This window comes from Petaurus breviceps, unplaced genomic scaffold (genome assembly GCF_028583685.1).
Source record: "Petaurus breviceps papuanus isolate PSGF00001 unplaced genomic scaffold, PetGlider_PUasm1.0 90769, whole genome shotgun sequence".
Taxonomy (NCBI): domain Eukaryota; kingdom Metazoa; phylum Chordata; class Mammalia; order Diprotodontia; family Petauridae; genus Petaurus; species Petaurus breviceps.
The window spans coordinates 17,386,687-17,404,813 of NW_027187341.1; the positions used below are offsets into that span (position 1 = coordinate 17,386,687).

General features: G+C 38.5%; 1 protein-coding gene and 1 pseudogene across 7 annotated transcripts in view; one reads left to right on the top strand and one right to left on the bottom strand.

Moving 5' to 3' along the window:
- Window positions 1-210: 210 nt before the first annotated feature.
- LOC138146722 (protein S100-A10-like) lies at window positions 211-7,694 on the bottom strand (annotated as a pseudogene).
- The window catches only part of CFLAR (CASP8 and FADD like apoptosis regulator), a 70,613-nt gene continuing 60,039 nt past the window's right edge, over window positions 7,554-18,127 (top strand). The window contains exons 1-2 of one of the 7 annotated variants that reach the window (XM_069068769.1): window positions 7,554-8,217; window positions 8,872-9,413. The gene's annotated coding sequence lies outside the window, so the exon portion shown is untranslated. Of the gene's footprint in view, window positions 8,218-8,472; window positions 9,414-18,127 lie in introns of those variants that run through there. The other 6 variants (XM_069068767.1, XM_069068766.1, XM_069068763.1 and 3 more) reach the window with 6 other exon arrangements.

Below are 18,127 nucleotides of genomic sequence, written 5' to 3' on the forward strand. Positions count from 1 at the left end.
AAAAAAAATCAAAAGTTATCTGACATATACTTGCATTTTTTTTTTTTTGCTTTTTGGAGGTGGGGGGAAGGTAGGGCAATTGGGGTTAAGTGACTTGCCCAAGGTCACATGGCTAGTTTTGTGTTGTGTCTGAGGCCAGATTTGAACTCAGGTCCTCCTGACTCCAGGGCCAGTGCTCTATTCACTGTGCGACCTAGCCCCTGTATTTTCTTTCTCTAGCTGTCAAATTGTAAGCCTAGAGTTCATTTATACATTCTAAAGGCCCGAATCTGCTCATTCCTGATCCGGTAACTATACAGGGATATCTCAGAAGTGACCACTCAGGATACTGCAATGGATCAGGATCAGGAGGAGTTCCTTAACCTGGGTTCATTTTATCCCCTTCTGCTTCATGTGTACAACAAAATAGTCATTGCATGAGATGGCCAGCCTGGCAGCTAGTGAAAAGAAGTGCCCACCTTTCCATCTCGGCTCTGGTCCAAGTCTTTCATGATCTAGTCTATAGCTAAAGGGTCTTTCTGGTTTTCCAAGAATCTGGGTAACTCTTTTTCTGTGAGAACTCTGAGACCTTCTTCTGTTAGGTAGCCTTTGTCTCCAGCAAACTTATAAAATGCAAACATCATAGTTTACATGGCATGTTCCATTTGAGATGGTATCTTGGTGGTATCTTCTGTAACCTTGCCAAAGCAAGAAGTAGCATCTGAGTGGGAGCCTCAGTATTTTCTGTAGGAATTATATATTTTATCCAATGATTTGCTAAGACCTAGATAAATTTGATATATCATTTATATCTATAGAGACATATGGAAAACCCCACCATTGTTAGAAAATCTTTTCTTACAACCTCAAAACATCTTCTATGCACTGGGTCAGCTTTATATGCACATGTGATGGTGGGATGGAGGGGGCTAACTAGAGCTCAGCTATTCTGAGCCTATACAGACAGCATCATCATGCTGGGAGAGACTGAGGAACCTGCTTCTGCTAGTCATGATGACATGTAATAGAAATGCCTTTGGAAAGACTTTGGAGCATGTGTAGACATTTTCTATTTCTAGTCTGCTAATCATATGATGAATGGAAGTCTTTTGGATTGGTTGAAGTTGCAGACAGAAACTAGAAGTGTCTTTTTTTTTTGGAGGGAAAGTAAGACATTTGGGGTTAAGTGACTTGCCCAAGGTCACACAACTAATGTGTCAAGTGTCTGAGGCTGGATTTGAACTCAGGTCCTCCTGACTCCAGGGCCAGTGCTCTATTCACTGTGTCACCTAACCACCCCCAGAAGTGTCTTTCAAAAGGATTTCATTGACTTTAGTCACTCTCTTTTGGTTGGACCTCTGGTTCTTCGTCTGACTCCTCTGATAGTCTTGGGAAACACAGTACTGTAAAGGGAGAGACCTTGAGCTCTCTCCCTCTGAGGCTGACCTTTGTTCTTTGTTTGCTTTGGTGTCTGTTCATTTGTTTGATATGAAGAGGATAAATCTGGAGGCTCTGGCCTGGCAGCTTTCGAAACATCAGGAGAGCAATCCTCTAAGAGTATGGATTCTGGGAGTCTAAGACTCTAGGAGGTGAGGCCAAAGTCAGGCTGCTACTACATCCCTCATCAGGGCTCTAGGGATACCCTGAAAGGGTTGGGATCTCTTGTCTATCACTACTGGCTTGGGTCTCATTTCCAGATATGGTTCTTCCTTTATACATAGCTTCCCATCTTATACCTTGTTCAATGTTAATAATCTAAGGGAATCATTGAGTAATAATGATGTACATATAAAGTTTGCAATGTATTCTTACATGTATTATCTCACAACAACACTATGAAATGCCTCATTTTATCAATAAACAAATCAAGTTTCAGTATAGGTTAAGTATAGGGTCACAAAGCTAGTACTTATCTGAGGTGTATTTCAGACCCAAGAATTTCTTACTCTAAATCTTTGCACTGTATTTGTGATGCCATGTGGCCTCATTGAACAAAATAGTATCTGCAGTCATAACTGTCATAGTCTTGTATAATTCTCACATACACGTGAAAGACATGTTTTCTTTTTTCCTTTTTATTTTTTTATCATTTCCACAAGATTTTGAGTTACAAATTTTCTCCTTGTTTTGAAAGACATGTTTTCAAATGAAAGCACTTACACCTGCATTTTTTCCACTGAATCACATACTTTCTTAAAATTAAAATAATAAACCCAATGGGATCTTATATGTCTATTTTTTTTCAACCAGCTACAGCCCACTAAACACATCCAGTTAACTTTTTAAAATAAAATATTTCATTTTGAACTTGACAATCATTAATGAACATGAATATTTCCATCTATAAAGGAGGGAAAAAGAGGAGTATATGTGAAACGGGGAATCTACCATGCATAGCTGGTTTTTTAAAAAATATTCTTAAACTTTTAACATGCTAGAACCATCATTGGTCTTCTTGTCTGCATACTTTTTTGTTTTTCCATCTGCTCTTGATTCATCTAACAGGTTTCGCTGACATTCTTTCCTTTGCATCTTTCTCATACTCCCATAAAAATCCCTCTTCCCCTGATTAAACACTTCTGTTGCAACAAAAAAGATAGTTGATAAAAAACCATGTATCAGTCATGTCTGAAAGTACCTACTGACCATGACCTCTCTGTCAATGGTGGGAAACATATTCATCATTAGTCTTCTGAAATGGTGATTGGTCAGTACATCAGAATTCCGAAATCTTTCAAAGATGTATTTTATAATGTTGTCTAAATTTTTTCCCTTATTCTGCTCACTTCATTCTGAATCAGTTTATGTAAGTCTTCTTGGGTTTCCCTAAATCTCTCCTTTGGGGCATTTCTTATAGTACAATAATATTCCATTACATTTATATACAATAATTTGCTCAGGTACCATACATTTAACTATGAATTATCCTTGTTAATTGAGCAAAGCAGAATAGATAACCTTAATGGGGCTGGACCAGAATGAAAACAACCTCAAAAACTCTACTCATTCGTTTCATTTGTCTTCCCTTTGACAATTCAATATGAGATTGTGCCTGATGGACTCTAATTTAGATTTTTTTTCTAACAGAATAAAAAATCATATCTCAAAAAATGAAATGTTATACCTTGGGAATGGGTAACTAAGTATAACCAATGGAAGAGAGGTTTCTTATTAGCTTACTGGCTGTGAGACTCTGGGTAAGTCATTTAACCTCAGTCTGTTTCAGTTTCCTCAATAAAATGGAGAGAGTAACAAAACCCACCTCCCAGGATTGCTTTGAGATCAAATGATAAAATATTTGTAAAACCCTTAGCACATTGCTTGGCACATTATAGTAGACACTTAATAAATTTTTTTTTTTTTTACTGGTTTAAAATAAAGAAAAGAGGAGGGGGAGGGGCCCTAGGTGGCACAGTGAATAGAGCACCGGCCCTGGAGTCAGGAGGACCTGACTTCAAATTCAGCCTCAGACACTTAACACAAAAACTAGCCCTGTGACCTTGAGCAAGTCACTTAACTCTAATTGACCTCCAAAAAGCAAAAAAAAAGAAAAGGCAATTGGAAGCTCTTTCTTCAAATACTGTTAAGCCTTTCATCATTTGTTTACTTAAATTTTACATTGAACAGAAATCACCCTTTTGAAAGCTGATTAACAAGAAGGAACTTTGATATTTTCTACTGATGTGTCTTTCTGACCTAATGCTGCAAAAGAACTTTGCCAGTCTCTCAAGTGAAAGTAAAAAGATTATGTATCCTTTGGAAAATCTTTCGATTTTCAGGATTAGAGTATAAGGGATACTCGATACTGCACTGAGGGCTTCAGAGCAAGTAATGGTTAAGAAAGAATAATTTTCCTTTGGATTATGCCTATGACAGTTTTCTAAAAACTATTTTTAACTAAAATCACAAGATGAGTAAAGCATTTCAGTACCTCCTGTGAAGGCTCTGCCTACTTCCTCTATAATTATTCTGCTCACAAACTGGAATTTGGGGAGGAAGAATAGCAGAATATAATTTTCCATTTCTTTATCATTTTGATTGTAAGTAGAACAATTTGCCTCTATTTTTTCTGATGTAATTAACTGGAGGCAAAAATGTCTAATTGGTGTTTCAGGCTACTAAATATTATAGTTTACTGAGCACCCATTTCATCTTCAAAAATAGATGTTCTGTTTTCCATGCTTTGTTTGCTATAGCTGGAATATTGTTTCATATTTCATCTGCTACTAATTTTACATGGGAAATACTCCCTGTTCAGGGACACAATACCAAAGGGCAACTCTGCAATTCATAGTAACCATAGCAATGACTGTTCTAAAATACAGAAAGCAAGCCTCTGCCAGCACAGATGGTATCATTTTACTGAGTAAGAGTCAGGTTCACAGGCAGAGATATCACCTGGACCCCAGAATCAGACGTGATGGTAAAATAAGACAATAACATAAGAGCTTGTGACAGAAGCAAGTGCTTAAAGGTAGACTTGATATTCAGACTAACTTCCTAGTGGAACATAATAAAGAACTTAATCTGTGCAGTTATAGAACTATTCTCATCATGAAAGTGAATCATAATTCACCTATTTGACAATATTTGGACTTCACTAAAAATATTCATTAACTTAACAGCCTACTGACAATTATGCACTTCGTAATCCAACTAATTGTAATTCCAATATAACAACAATTATCCATTTCTTTATGTGTTGTTTATCACTGGACCAGAAAAGCAGCAAAGCTTAGTGGTTAGAAATCTGACCTTGTCACTGCGGTAAGCATATTAAAAAAAAAAACATTTTAGTTCAAGTAAAAATATTCAGAAATAATATTTCCTCTGGCTGAAAAACCCTTTCCAGACTTTTCCCTTTAGGACAGTGAGTAGAACAAAAGGGCTTTTTTGGAAAGTCAAGTTAGATCAACTCAACAAATATTTATTTAGGACTTAAAATGTTCCAGGCACTGTGTGAAGTGAAGAAGATATGAAGAAAGTTAAAAACAGTTTCTGACCTAATGAATAAGAGTGGCAACAAAATCCCGAACAAAAAGTACCTTTGGTCTTGTAAGATCCTTGCCTTCCCCATTCCCAAAGTCATCGGGCTGTGTTGTTGTTATTGAATTGTTTCAGTCCTGTTCAGCTCATGACCCCATTTGGGGTTTTTTTGGCAAAGATATTGGAGTGGCTTGCCATTTCCTTTACAGCTGAGGAAAACTGAGGCAGACAGAGTTAAATAACTTGGCCAGGGTCATACAGCTAGTAGGTATCTGTGGCCACATTTGAATTCAGGTCTTCCTGACTCCTGGCCTGGCACTCTATCTATTCACTGTTGGCATATGAGAAGACACCTAAAGGAAATACCCTTTTTTCATTAAAAGGGAAGTATTCTCTTCTTTTATTCAGAAAAGATCAAAATATTGATGAAATTGATCTAAGGTAGAAGATCCTTGGGGAGGGGCAGTCAAGGAAGGAATTGAATAGCGATGAAGTGACTTGTTCGATTTGTTGAAGCAGGATGTTAATCCTAAACTTTATTTTAATGTATTATGACATTTTCCTTGTGCAAGATTCTATAAATATTATCTCAAATAGTCTTGGGATAGAGAGATGGCAAAGGGTATGGGGAAAGGACTAGTCTTCCAGTTCAAAGGTTTTGCTTTCTCTAGGTTAAAATGTTTGGATTTAGAATAATGTCAAATCAAATTTAAAATGTTTCTGCTTCATTTATACCTAAAACAAAAGAGTATAATATTAACACATGCAATTACATATATATTCATTGACTTACATGTTAATTACTGCATTTTTAGCATACTTTTACTTTATTGTTTTCTTTTCAATATTCATTTTCTTTTGTGTTCATGCCATACATCCAGTTGTAGATACATTTGTCTGTTTTGTTGCATATACTGTTTTGTTACTTGCATTTATGCTGACTTTTCTGTCTCTAGGCCTACTGATGTTGCTGTTGTTTTGCTATTATTTGACCAATCAATTAGTTAACACTGACATTACATGCCGGACACTATGCTAGGCACTGGAGTTACTAAAGGAAGCAAAGGACAGTCCAGGCCTTCAAGGAGTTTATGCTCTCTCAAGGGCATAAGTAGAAGGGTTGGCTTTGATAAAGAGAAAGTCAACTTTTCTTCAGACTGGAGCAAAGCAAATATAGACAGGCAATTTGATCTATGAAACAGGGGCTATTTCAGAGTTCACACAAGACGTGCTCAATTTTCTCAGGATAGTAAGAGGAAAGGTCAACTACCAAGAGAATGGGTGTAGAGTAAACTAGGGAGCTTGGGGAGAGGAGAGAAAGTCTGCAACAACCATAGTAAAGAAGACAGCCTGTGGGGTGGCTAGGTGGTGCAGTGAATAGAGAGTACCAGCCCTGGAGTCAGGAGGACCTGAAGTCAAATCTGGCCTCAGATACTTAACACAAAACTAGCCCTGTGACCATGGACAAGTCACTTAACCTCAACTGCCCTGTCTTCCCTCTTCCAAAAAGCAAAAAAAAAAAAAGGGGGGGGGGCGGGGAGAAGAAGAGAGCCTGTTAGCCTATTAAGGAATATTACAAGGATTGCAGTGCAATTGGGAAGGCCCAGTTTATATCAGAGAGCAATAATTTGTAGGTGAGTCAAACAAAGGATGGTGGGAATGATCTAGAGGATGGGGATGCCTGTAGTGGTAGGACAAGAGACAGTGAATTCAAGGTGGAAGGACAGTATAATGATAGCTGACATTTATGTAGCATTTATTGTGTGCCAGGCACTGGGCTGAATGCTTTTACAATTATTATCTAATTTAATCCTCACAAATACCCTGGGAGGTAGGTGCTATTACTGTCCTCATTTTACAGGTAAGGAGACTAAGGCAGACAGAAGTTAAGTGACTTGCCTAGGGTCACAATGTTAGTAAATGTCTGAGGCCAGATTTGACCTCCTGACTCTAGGCACTGCACTCTATCCACTGGGCCATCTAGCTGCCCAAAGCTATCATACGGGGGAAGCAAAAGACTTGAACTCTGCTATTATGGAGTCAGGAAGACTTGAGTTCAAATCTGGTCTCAGACACGAATAGGTGACTTTGGATAAGTCACTTAACTTCTTTGAGACATAGTCTCCTCATCTGTAAAATGGAAATAATAGCACCTATGGGGATAAAGTGAGGTTATATTTCTAAAGCACTTTCACAAACCTTAAAGCACTATATAAATGCTAGCTATTATTTGGCTCTGAAGATAGTGCAGGTTCAATGGGAGGGATGAAGCTTATTTTTTCTAGGGAAGTTTAAATCCTTAGAGACTTGAGCCTTTAATTACTCCAAGTTCATTTCCCCTCTAGGAGGCAGTCCAAACCACAAGCTAATTGATGCCCGGAGTTGAGAAGACTGCACATAGGCCATGGGGGGAAGGTGGGATTCATTGGGAAAAAAAAAAAGAGGAAACAAATCAACTGTTTATGGGCTATTATGAATTCTTCATGTTGTTTTGCAAATGCTATAGGGTGGAATAAAGGCTATGTTCCTATGAGATCTGAAAACCTTTTTACTCACATCTGTGTAAACTTACAAATAAGTTGTTTGAGCTATATAATAATACTAATAAACATTTATGTAGAGCTTGCTTCCTATACCCTTTTCATAATCAAGGAAGAAGTCAAATTGTGCTGGTTAAATGAAGCAATATCCTATTTTAACACTGCACACAGACTTACCAGAACCCTCATGAGCACATTTTCCCAAAATGTTGTCTCTCTTTGATTTAGTCACACTTCTACTTTAATAACAACATTTGTGGAGGGGGTGTGTGTGCTAAATTTTGGCAAACATTTTGGCAAATGTAAAAAGAATCGATATGGGTCTTGTATTACTCAAACTAGTGATTTCAGGGTAGGATCATACGCTTATTATAATAGCACACATTTATTTAGTATTTTATATATGTTGTTCTTTGGAGCCTCCCCATAACTTCTGTAAAGTAGGTGTTATTAACTTTATTTTTCAGGTGAGCATACTAAGGCTCATTGTTGTTAAATGACTTGCCCAGGATTGCACAACTACTAAGTATCTGGGGTAGGAAAGTGTCAAACCTAAGTCTTGGATCATAGCTTTAGAACCGGAAAAGCCATCCAACCCAGTCCTGGCATTTTATAAAGAGGAAAGCCCAGAGAAGTAAAGTGATTTGCCCAGTCAAACAAGTAGGAGAAGCAGAATTGGAAACCAATTCATCTGAGACTTCAAATAAAGATGGTAAGTAGGCCCACATTTCCATAATATATACAATGTTGTGGCTCAACACAAAATGGCTTTAACACTACCAAAAAAAAAAAAAGAAAAGCCCACTTTCATCAACTTGAAGAGAAAAAAAGGTTAAAAATAGGGGAGAAATTGACCTTTCACAACAAAAGCTTTCCATTAGTTAGATCCCAGCTTGAAGATAAACTTTTCCTTTGTGCACAAGGGTGAGAGTGGGTGGGGTATTAAAATGGGGATTTATAATGAGACGGCTCTGCAGGCTTTGCTCATACATAGATCATAGATTTAAAGCCTGGAAGCAACCCCAGAGATTGTCTAGTCTTCCCCCTCATTTTACGGAATAGAACAAAGTTAAGTGACTCATCTATTAGTCAGAGGTCAGAGGGGGATTTGAACAAAGGTCCTTTGATTCCACTACCAAGTCCTTTCCTCTGCCCTAGAGCCTGCCCTTTTCTCTTTAACTGGAATGTAGGGGAGAGCAAGTAAACATGCACCATGCCTGAAAGGGAGAGGTATCTTTGCTCCATGATTACTAGCAGTACTTACCTGTTATTCCCTACAAAATGAGCAAAAAATTATAAGCTGTTATGTTCACAGGATCCGGAAGGGACCTCAGGGACCATCGAGTTCAATCTCTTCTTTTTACAGATGGGGAAACTGAGGCCCAGTGACCTGCCCAAAGTCCTATAGGGACTAAGCAACAGAGAGGTATGCTAAATCTCTAAAGACTCTTCCAACTCGAAATCTCTATGACTTTAAAGAAACAATTTTTATTGATCTCTTTTGAGTTAACGTGGAGTAAATTTTCCCCATCCCTAAAACTTTGAACTAGCTACACAATCTGTTAAAACCTTCTAATCACAAGAGACCCCCGATTATGCACTCCCACAAAGGGAAAACTACTTCTGGGCGTGGACAAAGCCCAGATCCGGGAGTCCGCAAGCCTTGGGTTGGTCCTGCTCTCCAGTGCTGGGCGAGGTGGGACAGGCGCTCTTTCCCCGGGGCTAAATTCGGGATCCTGGAAGGCTGCAAGCGGCAAACTGTAAAATCCTGGCTGTAAGTTGCTGTCCAAGTTCTGAGGAGTGGGCGCAAGAGACCTTTTCTGGGGCTCACTGCTGGCCAGATAGCTCACTGGTCAGAACCTCACTTTCGCTTTAGGAGTCTGGAGCTCCGGAGCCGCCGTTTTGAGGGTGAGTTACTTACTCCTACTCCCTTTCCCCCTTTTTCTTTCCTTTTCCTTAATGTTGTGAACACATCTCCTTGTCTGCCCTTTAAAGGGGTGTAGGGAGGGGAGGTAGCGCTGTTGACAGATGGATCTCATCTGACTCATAGGTGGGTTTTTGTGTATGTGTGTTTAAATCATTATTTTGTCGGGCCTTTCCTTGGCAGGGGTCCCAGACTAGCTGCCGGCTGGATCAGGAAGGGAGAAAGGAAACGTGGCGTCCTACGCTTGGGAGGTCCTGAGGATGTCTTGTCCCTAGAGGAAGAAACCTTTTTTCCCTGCCCTGGTCTCTTTGTGTTGCTTTTAGATCCAGAAACTCGGGCTTCAACTCCAAGGAATCATTTGTTTTACAGTGGCTTTTACTAGCGGCGAGCAGGGCGGGATCCGTGAAACTCCGCAGTTTCAGTTTTCTCCCTTTAAACAGTCCGGGATGGGGCAGGTGTTTGTGTTTGTGGTGTTTTGTGGTTGTTTGTCCTTCGTTCTCTGAGAGGATCTTGACCTCTGGGGAAGGTGAAGTCCTAACTTGCAAGTGAATTGGGTTTAAGAGAGGCAGGGCGGTGTATATGTGGTTTCATTTTCAAAGAACTGGTTATTTTGAAGTCTTACCCCTCCCTCCAAAAAAAAAAAAAGTTCGTGTGTAGAGGGAGAAAACAGAGAGTTTATTTGTGTAAAAGCAAAGATTCTTCTTTATTGTTTTATAATTGTGTTCCTCAGAGTAGGCATTTGGACCGGGCCGGGTGTGCCGGTTCCTGTTTGTTGAGCATTCCAAGGTGTCAGTCTGTTTTTCTCTTCAGAGTAAAACATCACCAAGTTGTTACTTTAAAGCTTCCAAATAGTTTTAGTTTTATAGGACAGATAGCTGGAACGGAACTTAGGGATCATTCTGTCTAGTCCAACCCTCACAGCCCCCTTTTTTTTTCTTTACAAATGAGGAAACTGAGTCCTAGAGAGGTTTACTATTTAGCTTTGGAGGAAGCATCTGGGGAAGGGAGACGAAACTGAGGTGACCCTCAGTCACTAGGCCTTGGGCCTCATTTTCTTCATCTATAAAGTGAGGACAATAGTTCCATTAGAATCCGCCTGGAAGTATTGTGAGGAGTGTGCATTTTGTCTGCCTTCGTGACCCTCCTTCCCACCCCAATATGCGCCTCTCAGAGAGCCATCCCTTATAGTAAGAATGGGGAAAAGAAGTTCTTCAAAACTAAGTAACAGGGCAGGCTAGGTGGTGCAGTGAATAGAGCACCGGCCCTGGAGTCAGGAGGACCTGTTCAAATTTGGCCTCAGACACTTAACACTTAACTAGCCTTGTGACCTTGGGCAACTCATTTAACCCCAATTGCCCTGTCTTTCCCCCTCCAAAAAGGAAAGGAATAAAGGAAAAAATGGAAAAAGTCTGATTTTATTATACACAGTGCTCCATACCTTCCGCCTTTGTAAAAAAGGTTAAGTGGTGCATTTTCTAGTCTCTTCTATAGGCTAAGCTTGGTTATTATAATTACAGGGTTTTGTTTCAGAAGAAAATCATTCTTTTTATAAAAATAAGTTTTTATTTTTTCCCCTATTTCTCACATTATCATGGTATTCTACTTATTCCATCCAATACCCCTCCCTGTTTCTATGTATTCATCATATGCATAATTTTTTTTTATGACACATTAATAGTACATTACATTTATGTACCACAATTTGTTTGGCCATTCTCTGCTCCATGGGCATCCACTTTGACTCTAATTCTTAGTTATCATAGAAAAGTGTTGCTATAAATATTTGGAGTACAGTCAGTTCTCACTTTAGGTAAGAGGCAATTTTTACATATTGCAAATTTCCCCCCTCTTCACATGGGGAAGGGAGAAAGGCAGGAAGAGGGTGTCAGCACAGGGTTCAAGATAAGTGAGAGCAAGAGGAAGAGAAGATGGGGACAGATACTGGGGGCCACACATGGACACGAACAGGAGAGGATGGCAACAAGAACATGGATACAGGGCAACACAGGCTGGGACAGATGGGGTACTCTAGTCAAACTGATAAAGATAGATGTGTAGCAGGGCAAAGGTTTCCCCTCTGGCCAGCTGCATTAATGGAACACTAATAGTAATCTCTCTGCCCTTCTACTTTGACTTGAAGGGTTTGGTTTTTTTTCTGGTGAGGGGGCTACTGCAGAATGCAGAATTGAGGGACAGGTGGGGTGGGGGGAAGAGAGAGAGTGAACAGTACTGTACAATAAAGTTAACACGGGTATTTCTGGAAAATGTGGATTTCTTTCAGAAGTCATTACCTAAGTAAGAACTGCTTGTATATGGGGACTATTTTTCTTATCAGTGGCCTCCTTGGGGTATAAATTCAGTAATAAGAGTCTCTGGTTCAAAGGGTATTACCATTTTAGGTACTTCATTTACATAATTCCAAATTGCTTTCTAAAAAGGCTGTGCTTTTACAGCTCTATCAATAATGTATTAGTGTTGTGGATCTTTCCACCATCTCTTTAATATTGATCATTACCATTTTTCATTATTTTTGCCAATTTATAAGGTGCAAGGTGAAGCTTCAAGGTTGTTTTGATTTGCATTTCTTTCATCATTAGTGATTTGGAGCATTTTTTCATGTGAATACTTTGCAATTTTTTTGAGAACTGTTCATACTCTTTGATCATTTATCTATTGGGGAATGGCTAATAATCTTGTATATATTTACTGATTGTTTATATATCTTGGATACCAAACCTTTATCAGAGAAATTGATGCAAAGTATTTTTTTCCCATTTGACCATTCCCCTTCTTATCATAGCTACATTAATATTGTCTGTGCAGGGGGTGGCTAGGTGGTACAGTGAATAGAGTACTGGCCCTGGAGTCAGGAGGACCTGAGTTCAAATCTGACCTCAGACACTTAACGCAAAAACTAGTCATGTGACCTTGGACAAGTCACTTAATCCCAATTGCCCTCCAAAAAGCAAGGGAAAAAAAATATTGTCTGTGCAAAAGCTTTTCAGTTTCAAGTAATCAATCTATTATTATCTTTTGTAATTGCTTTTATCTCTTGTTTGGTTAGGGATACATCTCCTACCCATGGCTGTAAGATATAGATGATCTGTTTCTCTTCTAATTTTTTTAATGGCATGATCTTAAATATTAAGATTGTGCATCTATTTAGAATATGTTGTGGAATATGGTGAAAGATAAAAATATTCTTTTTAAAATTCAATTTTATTTCATTTCTAGGTGACAAAAAAAAATAATTTTTAATAAAACTTTTTTTGAGAACCTGTCCTTTGGATTGCTTTCTGCCTCTAGGACAAAAGGGCAGAAAGATTTCCTAGGCTATCGTGCTGAACTAAACCCTGATTTGCCTTGGAACAAGATAAGTTGTTATAAAAAAAATTTTTGAGGGGTAGAGTCAAGATGGCTGCAACATTGTCTCAGCTGCCCCTAAAACTTCTTCCATCATGACATAGAAAATGCACCAAACTGAATTTTGAGCAGAAAAGCCAAGAGAAAGTCATGGTGAATCATTTTTCTAGCCCAGGGTAGTTTAGGAAGATCAACAGAGAAGTCTGAAGACATTGAGGGTAAGGGACAGCTGGGAGGGCTAGTACAACACAGCAGTAGTGGAGAGCAGCCCAGTACTCAGAAACAATAAGGAGACTAAATGTCTGGGCAGACAAATATCCCAGGGAATCCCTGTACTTGCTCTGGAAGCAGGAATGGGGGCCATCTAGCATCTCTGAGGCCCAGCTGTTATCTAGTTCCCCACTGCAGTTCTAGGGAGGAGAGGAATGGTTGTGGTCAAGAAGGATTAGAGGCCATATCCGAGCAAGGAACAGAGGACAATGAATAAACCTCTTCCCAGACGACATCACATTGGAAGCATTGAGAATTTATAGGCCCTTAGACTGAACTGTGAAAGCAAAAGAAGGACAGCCATCCCTCTCAGAAGTGAGCAGAGCCCAACTCTAACATAAAGTCCAAAATAAAAAAATAGCCTTGAATAATGAGTAAACAAGAGGGAAAAAAAGAACCTGACCACAAAAAGCTACTATGATGACAGCAAAGTTAAAGATACAAACTCAGAAGAGGATGACATGAAAACATCTATAAACAAAACCTCAAAGTAAAATGCAGATTGGACCCCCCCCCAAAAAAAAAAAAAAAAACTAAGAGACCAACAAGAATTCTCATAGTATGGGGCAGCTAGGTGGCGCAGTGAATAGAGAGCACCGGCCCTGGAGTCAGGAGGACCTGAGTTTAAATCCAGCCTCAGACAATTAACACAAAAACTAGCCATGTGACCTTGGGCAAGTCACTTAATCCCAATTGCCCTCCAAAAAGCAAAAAATAAAAAAAAAATTAAATAAAAAAAAAGAATTCTCATAGGAATTAAAGCATTTTTTAAGGAAAAAAAGTGATTTTAAAAACCAAATAAAAGTGGTAGAAGAAAAATTAGGAAAAGAAAGGAGAGCTGTGTAAGAAAATTATGAAAAGACAAATAATAGCTTAGTAAAAGAGTCACAAAAATACTAGAAAATAACTCCAGAAAGATCAGAATTGCCCAAATGGTTAGGAAAAAAAGGTAAAAAATGGTTAGTGAAGAAAATAACTCCTTAAAAATTAGAATTGGTCAGGTGGAAGCTAATGACTTCATTAAACACCAAGAAACAATAAAACAGTCGAAAGACTGAAAAAATACAAGAAAATGTGAAATAGCTCATTAAGAAAACAACTAACCTAGATAATAGATTGAAGAGAGTTAATTTAAAAATCAATGGACTCCCTGAAAGACATGAACAAAAAAAAAGAAAGAACCTAGAAATATATCAAGAAATTATAAAGAAAAATAGCTCGTATATCTTAGAAACAGAGGACAAAGTAGGAATTTGAAAGAATCTACCAGTCACCTCCTGAAAGAAAGCCCCAAATGAAAACTCCTGGGTATGTGACAGCCAAAATCCAGTGCTCCAAGATCAAAGAGAAGATTTTGAAAGCATCCAGAAAGAAGTCACAGTCAGGATCACACAAGATTCAGCATTATAAAAGAGTAGAGGGTTTGGAATATAATATTCCAAAAGCCAAAGAAGCAAGGATTACAACCAAGAATTACCTACCCAGCAAAACTACACAATAAGGTGATATCATAAGCAGAATATTGGATCATGGAAGAAATTACCTGTCAGATACATGGTTAGGGGGAGAGCTCATGACCAAACAAGAGAGAAAGTTTTATGGAAGATAAAATGAATACTTTTATTTACATAAAATTAAAAAGGTTTTGTGCAAACAAAACCAATGTAGCCAAAATTAGAAGAAAAGCAGGAAATTGGGGAAAAAGCACCTTTGCAGTGAATTTCTCTGATATATTTCTAAAATATATAGGAAACTGAGCTATGTATGTATAAGAATAAGAGTCATCTCCCAATTGACAAATATCAAGGGATATGAATAGGAAGTTTTCAGAGGAAGAAATCCAAGCTATCAATAGTCATAGGAAAAAATTCTCTAAATCATTAAGTAGAGAAATGCAAATTAAAATAACTCTGAAGTATCACCTCATACCTATCAGATTGACTAAGATGACAGGAAAGGAAAAAGACATGCTAGAAGGGATGTGGGAAAACAGGTATACTAATGTATACTGTTCGTAGAACTGTGTACTAGTTCAACCAATTCTGGAGCAGTATGAAACTGTGCCCAAAAAAGTATAAAATTGGTCATTCCCTTTGACCCAGCAATACCACTACTAGGTCTATTTCCCAAAGAGATAAAAGAAGTAGGAAAAGAACTCATATGTACAAAAATATTTATAACGGTTCTTGTTATAATGGAAAAGTATTGGAAATGGAAGGGATGCTAAACAATTGGAGAATGGCTTAACAAGTTATAGCATATACATGTGATAGAATAGTATTGTGCTATAAGAAATGAAGGGGATGATTTCAGAAAAACCTGGTAAAATTTATATGAACTGATGCAAAGTAAAGTGAGCAGAATCAGAATAATGTATATAGTAACAGCAATATTGTAAAGATAAGCAATTGTGAAAGACTTAGTAACCATGATCAATACAATGATCCACCACAATTCCAAAGGACTAATGATGAAAAATGTTATCTACCTCCACATAGAGAACTGATGAAATCAGAATGCAGAATGAAGCATATTTTTTCTTTTTATTTCTTCTTTTTTTTTGGGGGGGGGAGAAGACATAGCTAATAAGAAAATATATTTTGCATGACTTCCCATGTAATGTATTTCTTTCCTTCTCAAAGAATGAGGAGGGGTGGATGGAGGTAGAAAAAAAATCTTTGTTAACTATGAATGTAATAGAAAAGGAAAGTCAAATTTAGCTAACCAGGTTAAAAGCTAAGAAGTTCAGGAAGGCTGAAACCTTAGGGAAAAAATATATGTTTCCTGCCTCGTCTTTACCCACTCCAAGCCATTCTCCCTTCAGCTGTCAAACATCTTTCTAATATACAGGTCTTACCACAACATCTTCACTCCCAATCAGTAACCTCCCCTGGCTCCCTAATGCTTTCAGCATCCAATAAAATCCTCTGATTGGCTTTTAAAATCCTTCCTTCTCTGACTTTCTCCTACCTTTCTAGTTATCTTACATTTTACTGCACTTCTCCTACACCCACCATATATCCTGGAATCCAGTGACACTAGCTTCCTTGATACTTCTTAAACAAGGCACTATCTCCTAACTGCCCTTTTTCAGAGATTATCTCTCATTCCTGGAATGTTCTTCCTTTTTGTCACCACTTCCTGGCTTCTTTCAAGTCTGAGCTAAAATTCCACTTTCTGTAAACAAAACAAAACAAAAACAAAACGTTTTTTTAAAAAGTACCTTTCAGGGCTTTCATAATGCTAGTGCCTTACCTCTGAGATTACCTCCAAATTATCTTGTATATATCTTGTTTGTATACAGTTATTTGTATGTTGTCTCCCCTATAAGATAGTGAGTTTATCAAGGGCAGACTTTTTGCCTTTCTTTATACATCCAGAGCTTGGCAAAGTGCCTCAACTCATAGTAGTTGCTTAATCAGTGTTTATTAAAATCAACTTAATTGATGTCAGGTCTCCTTTAAAGCCCTACCCTGCTGTTTCATCATGGTGTGTAGGCACCAAGGCATGTAGGCTTGTCAGAAGGCATAAGTTCTGGTAGATCTGACCAAACCTGAAAGGCTTCTGATGGATTAGGGATAAGACATGTTTTCTGGATCCAGAGAGTAAAAAGAGATACAATGAGTGGGGCTAGCAGAGAGACATTTCAGCTTCGTGTCTGGAAACATTTCCCTAACACAGAGGGCTGTCCAAAAGTGAGATGAGGGGCGGCTAGGTGGCACAGTGTATAGAGCACCAGCCCTGGAGTCAGGAGAACTGAGTTCAAATCCAGCCTCAGACACTTAACATTTATTAGCCGTGTGACCTTGGGCAAGTCACTTAACCCCAATTGCCCTGCCTTCCCCCATCCAAAAAAAAACCAAAAGTGAGATGGGCTGCTTTGAGAAGTGCTTCTTTCTTGGGGGTCTTTAAACAAAAGTTGGACAACCACTATGTCAGGGTTTCCTTTCATGTCTGGGTTGGCCTAGATGGCTGTTGAGTGCAGGCCTATAGAATGTATGTTTTCAGACTCCCCAGCCTATGTATTGATGGGAAGGCTTCTCAATTCAACAAACTTTTATTAGGTAACTACTAAATTCTTAGCACTGGGGATACAAAGACAAAATGAAATAGGCCCTGCCTCCAGTGAATTTACATTCTACTGGAGAGGATATAACATAACATTCTGGCAGATAAATGCAATTTGAAGAAGTAAAAACACTAACAACTTAGGGTACAAGGGGAGGCTTCTTGGAGGGAGCACCTGAGCTAAACCTTGAAGAATTCTGACAGGGCAGAAAATTATTTACCAGTCTTTTTGGTAATACCAGTTGTCAAAGGAAAATGTCAATACCATACTCTGAGTTTTAGACACAAATCTAAACATTTTTATTAATTTAACATTATTGAGGCAGCTATGTGGTATAGTGGGTAGACAGCTGGGCCTAGAGACAGGAAGACCTAAGTTTGTCAGAACTCAGATATTTAAATATTTGATTCTGTGCAAGTCACTAACCTTTGCCTGCCTCAGTTTCCCCAACTGTGAATTTGGGATTTATAAAAGCACCTGCCTCTCAAGAGTTGTTATGTGACCGATGAAAAAACCCTTTCGAGACAAACTTTCTGGGTAATTAATATTCAAAGTATTAATTAGACCAGCTAATAATCAATAAATTGATAATCAGTGGTTTCAGACAAGATAATATTTACAAAGTGCTTAGTGCAGTGCTTGGCACATAATAGACTTGTTTTCTTCCTTTCTTCTAAATTCAATCATCGCTTGAGAGAGATGCTCAGACTGTCAGTCTCTCTGTGCTCTCAGAATGACAGACCTCTGACAGAAGACAATCCTGAGGCAAAATTTCTAGGAACCTTGAACAATATAATCAAATATGGTACATTTTACTTCTGCTATTAGAACAATAGTTACTGAATCTTCGGTCGGCTAGGTGGTGCAGTGAATAGAGCACCGGCCCTAAAGTCAGGAGGACCTGACTTCAAATCCAGCCTCAGACAATTAACACAAAAACTAGCTGTGTGACCTTGGGCAAGTCACTTAACCCCAACTGCCCTCCAAAAAAAAAAA